This window comes from Nyctereutes procyonoides, unplaced genomic scaffold, assembly GCF_905146905.1.
Source record: "Nyctereutes procyonoides isolate TBG_1078 unplaced genomic scaffold, NYPRO_anot_genome, whole genome shotgun sequence".
NCBI lineage: Eukaryota > Metazoa > Chordata > Mammalia > Carnivora > Canidae > Nyctereutes > Nyctereutes procyonoides.
Genome location: NW_026575136.1, coordinates 13,318,491 through 13,323,769, shown reverse-complemented (window position 1 = coordinate 13,323,769; position 5,279 = coordinate 13,318,491). Strand labels below are relative to the sequence as shown.

At 40.6% G+C, this 5,279-nt stretch overlaps 1 non-coding gene across 1 annotated transcript; it reads right to left on the bottom strand.

The window, feature by feature from the left end:
• Window positions 1-1,604: 1,604 nt before the first annotated feature.
• LOC129495624 (U6 spliceosomal RNA) lies at window positions 1,605-1,709 on the bottom strand. Its single transcript, XR_008661566.1, has one exon. It is a non-coding gene; the product is annotated as a U6 spliceosomal RNA (small nuclear RNA).
• Window positions 1,710-5,279: the final 3,570 nt, after the last annotated feature.

Here is a 5,279-nt window from a genome sequence, read left to right as displayed (position 1 = left end):
CCGAAAGTTCCAAGGCTCTAATCATAGCTTGGTCTTTTTGGTGACCAGCCTCATCCAGGTGTCCACTCAGAGTCACCTCATTAGAAGAGGAGACACTCCTATCACTGAGGATAGTCCAAGGGATTTAGGAGCCCAGTGTCAGGAACCAGGGTCAAAGACCAAATATTAGAAAAAAAAAAGTGCTTCTAATGGCTCTTATCACTTAGGAAATTGTAAGGGTTTTACGAGGTCTGTCAGGAACCGGGGACAGAGACGAATTACATGGTTTTTATTATCTCATACCCCTAAGCCTTGCCAAAGTTTGGTTTCCTTGCTTATAATGTAGAGACAATTAGTTTTCTGCCTAATTCAACAGGTTGTAGTGAGAAGCAGATCATACTGTGCTATACAAATGTAAGATCTTATTACTGTACACCTGCATCGTTTGGCTCAAAATCCATGCAGCCTGGTCAGGACAGGGAGTATTATCTGTGACTCCTGGGGGGGCTCATCAGAACTTATAGAATGGCCAGAAAGAGACCTGTCTTCTCCTGCTGAGTCGAAGCCTATAGCCACAGCTGCAGAGTTCTCATGTTTTAAACTTTCAGCTGATCCCTGAGCACATTCCATTCTCATGATGTGCAAATTTTAAAGGACATTTGCCTTCAAGCGTACTGGAAAAAAATAAATTGAAACCTCTTTTTCAGTCTTTGGACCTTGGGATATATAATTCAAGCAATAAAAAACTATGTCACATGTTTTATTGTACATTTCTATGTAATACAGAAATAGATATTAGTGTGGAAGTTATCTTTCTTTTCAATACAGTCTTTTCAGGACCTCATGAAAAAGCAGCTATGCCAAAATCTGCTTCATGGAAAAACTCTTTAAAAGCGTGTCCAGAAAAATGCAATAAAGGTCATTATTATGCCAGAAATTCGGTTGAAATACTGACCAAACCAGTTCCCACCTACATATTTTGTAGGTTACTACCACTCGTCTTCTAATACCACAGGACAAATTGGGCATGGCCTTGTTTTCTCAACACTGGCGTGACAAAAATCTTATACTATGCTTGTCATTTTCTTCCTTCTAATTTTACACGCACACCAGATTTCTCATAAATAAATAATTAATTAATTTTAATAATTTAAAATTATTGTGTGCCTGCATATAAATGTTGCACATATATGTATGTGTATATGTGTGTACATTGGACGCATCTATCTACTGCACATACAAGTACAGATACTTACACATACATAATGTATGTACACATATAGGCATAAACATGTTCTATGAGCAGTCTTTCATTCAACAAACAAATATTAATTATCTCAAGTGAGGCATTGGGAACAGAAAAAAATAATATAGCCTAATTCCTAGCCTCTAGCAGACATACATTCATGAAAATGAGTAATTTCACTAGTGTAGTAGAAGAATATCATCATAGTTTTGAGGATCCAAGAAAACTGCCTAAGAGAGTATATCTTTTCAATTAGAGAATCTAGGGCTACAGGGTTACTATTTTATATTTTCAGACATGGAATATTGTTTCATATATAGTATATGCTTAATTTGTATTTTGTTGATTAATATTGGTTGGTTTAAAAAATCTGGAATGCATTATTCTGAAAAAGCAATCAAATGTGTGTCATCCTTGTGCAGGGGCCATGCAGATCTTCTCTGTATTGTTCCAACTTTAGTATAAGTGCTGCCAAAGCAAGCACTCAAACTTCAGATTTGAAGGTAATGCTTGCTGGAGTGATTTCTGTATAGGACCAACCCAAACTAATGCTTTTTAGATCCAGATTGTGCAGACAATATGCTATCTTTTCATTTGTTAATAACTTCTTTAACTCCAAAACACAGCAATTAGAATTGGATGACACATATAAAAGTTCAGATAAAATGGAAGAAAAGTTATGAATTAAAAATATGTGTGTGGTTTCAAAATGCTTTGGTCATTTCTTTGCTAGCCTCTCATATTTCAAGCCAGACTTTCTATCTTTAGAGCCAGATATACCAAGTTTCACTGTTGCTTATTGGAAATTTTGATAGGCGATAAGACGGGGAGAGGTCGAAATTCTTAAAAAAAATTCTTAAAAAAATATATATATATGGAAGATTATCTGTGGGTTTTAGTGAACCTTGGGGGACTGAAGATGGCTCTGACAGCTGAGACAAAAGAGGCCAGGAATGTGCCTTAGATGAGACATTAGGGAGAGAAATTCTCAAAAGTATTCAGTTAGTGGCCTTGGCTTTCCTTGGCATCCTGTTGGTAGGGTCATACACGGAGACAGGGTTGTCACTGTTAATTTCTGTTTATGAGGCATTCCAAAGATATTGCCGAATAAAAACAATAAACCAACATTGTTATTCTCAGGTATGCGAGCTGTAAAGCTGACACTTTAGCCCTCTGGCCATTTTTCAAGACATTACCTAATACCTAACCTCATCATGGTGACTAGAGGGAAACATTTTCCAAAGCACGGCCATAAACTGCTTCGATAGAGTCCACCCTAAGTCTTGGACACGAAGGCCTCCTGAAGGGAGTTGGAGGCCCTTCCTCCAGAACCGCATGCAAAAGTCAGGGAGTGTGAACTCACAGGGCTGGTGTGCAGCTCCCTGTCTACCTGTGCCACAGAGTCCAGCTCTCTGGGCCTCAGACCTGCAGTCTCCACAAGAAACACCTCAATGGGCTCCATTCTCCTCGATCGTGATGGGTCTGTCTTTCTTTCTTACTCATTTCCTACCCTACATCCCACGCCTTTCCCTCCGCCTTCTCCGATCCAGAGCTCCTGAGAGGTTGTCCCAGATGAGAGGTTGCCCCACACCCAGCTCGACACTCGGTGTGTGTCAGAGTCACCTGAGAAGCCCTAAAAAATGCCTGTGCCCGTGCCTCACTGCTTAGCTCTTGTAACTCAGATGGCCCAGGCCTCAGCACGTGTACGAAACTCACCAGGTGATTCCGATGGGCAGCCAACACTAACAACCATTGACCTCAGGAGTTGGGGCTTTTTAAACTAAGTAATGAGTTGACAGTAATGCTTCTGGATTTGGGAATGTGTGAGAAAGATAACTCCGGTGACATTTTGCAGGGCATATCGGAGAAGGGAGAAAATGGAGGTGGAAACCATGGGTTCATCAAGCCCATCAACATTCGAAGGGGGATCATTCGTGGTGGCTGGAATGTCATTGCAGGTGAAATAGCTCCACTCAAAATCTTTGTCTAGGCCCCATTAAATATTTTGTTTAAATGTCATTTAAAATGTCTTCCGTGATAAAGGATAAAATACTCTCAGAATGCATTTCTGGTGAGGAGGATTTGTAATTGACAGTGATTTGCACTTGGAGCTAAGGGAAGGTACTTTGTCTATGAATTCTGGGATTAACTGTCTTCCAGACTGAGGAGAGATGCAGATACCTTCAAACCTATTCTCCATTTTTATGTTAGGTGGTGAATTTCTCCCTCAGATAGTCTGGCTGGGGCCACGAGGCTTATTTCAGTCCAATTGGAGATGGGGAATAGAATAATCCCATCAATTCACTCAGGATCAGAAGCCATGGGGTCACGGAAGCCACCACTCTGCAAAGGTAATCTGGCCAGAAGATAGGGAAATTGGGAGAAGTTAATTAGAGAACATATTCAGGCCACTGATATGGAAGTACAATTACATGTTCATATTGCTCTCTTGTGCAAAATGGAAGCAGAGAGAAAAAAGTGATTCTGATTTGCCAGCTAAATGCTAGAAAGATATAATAATTCATTCAATCATGAATTCATTCTTTTAAAATGATTCTATTGAAGTGAAATTTCAAGCAACATAAAATTAACCATTTAAAAGAGGAGTGAAATGTCATTTACTGCATTATACAGCAATGCCTAATATTGTATATTGTGCCATCACTACCTCCACCTAATTCTAAAACATTTTTAACATCTCAACATTAATTTACTCTTTAAATATTTATCCGTGACCCTGTATACAACCCCTGCTGTGCCAAACATAAGAAACTTTATGAGGAACAATAAAAACTTACTTTACTTAAAAAAATAAATTTTGGGGGACACCTGGGTGGCTCTGTGGTTGAGCATCTGCCTTTGGTTCATGTTAAGATCCTGGGGTCTTAGGATCAAGTCCCGCATCAGGCTCCCCACAGGGAGCCTGCTTCTCCGTCTGCCTATGTCTCTACCTCTCTCTGTGTGTGTCTCTCATGGATAAATAGATAAAACCTTTAAAAAATAAATAAATTTTCAGTAGGGAGCAAGGCCATTCTCCTATTAAAATATAAGACAATATACGATAATGTCTATAAGACCATGACACCGAGTAAAGGAGAACAGATTTCTGATTTGTGGATGCCAGTAGGTTTGGTGTGAAAAACTTCATAAAGGAGGCAGTATTGGGGCAGCCCAGGTGGCTCAGCAGTTTAGCGCTGCCTTCAGCCCAGGGTCTGATCCTGGAGACCCAGGATCGAGTCCCATGTCGGGCTCCCTGCATGGAGCCTGCTTCTCCCTCTGCCTTGTGTCTCTGCCTCTCTCTCTCTCTCTCTCTCTCTCTCTCTCTCTCTCTCTCTGTGTCTCTCATGAATAGATAAAGAAAATCTTAAAAAAAAAAAAAAGGAGGCAGTATTTGAGACAGGCTTCAAATGATGGGTGGAAGGAGACAGCATACTCCTGGTAGCGGAAGTACCATGAGCCAAGCAAAGAAAGGAAAAGCATGATAAATACTCAGGGAGTGTTGCATGACTACACCTGGGCAGGATGGGAGGAGTGGAAGGTCAGACTAGAAAAGTAGGTTAAGCCAGTATCATTCCTAGAGATCTTTGAATAACTGATGAAGAATTTTGGATTTTATTTGCTAAGCAATGACCAGCTCCTGAATATTTTTTTTAAGCAGGAAGAAATACAGACAATGAAGTATTTTAGGGAGATAAGTTATGTAATGACCATTTAAGGATGGATTAGAGAGAAGGAAACTGTCCCTTTAGGTAACTCCAGCAACAGCAAAGGCACAGGTCTGTCGGTGTGTAAATTGGAGGAGAGAAGCCTCCAAGCCCCTGAAAGTGAGCTAGTGGTGACCATAAAGGAGGAGGGCTTTTTTGTTTGCTAGTTGGCTTTTTTAAGTAGGCTCCATCCCTAAAATGGAACTTGAACCCATGACCCCAAGATCGAGTCGATACACTATGGACTGAGCCAGCCGGGCACCTCAAGGATGAGGTTTAAGGAACCTCAACCACCACAGTGGCTTCTAGTCTAAGAACCAACTTTGGTTGCCTTGTCTTAGAGACTCTGT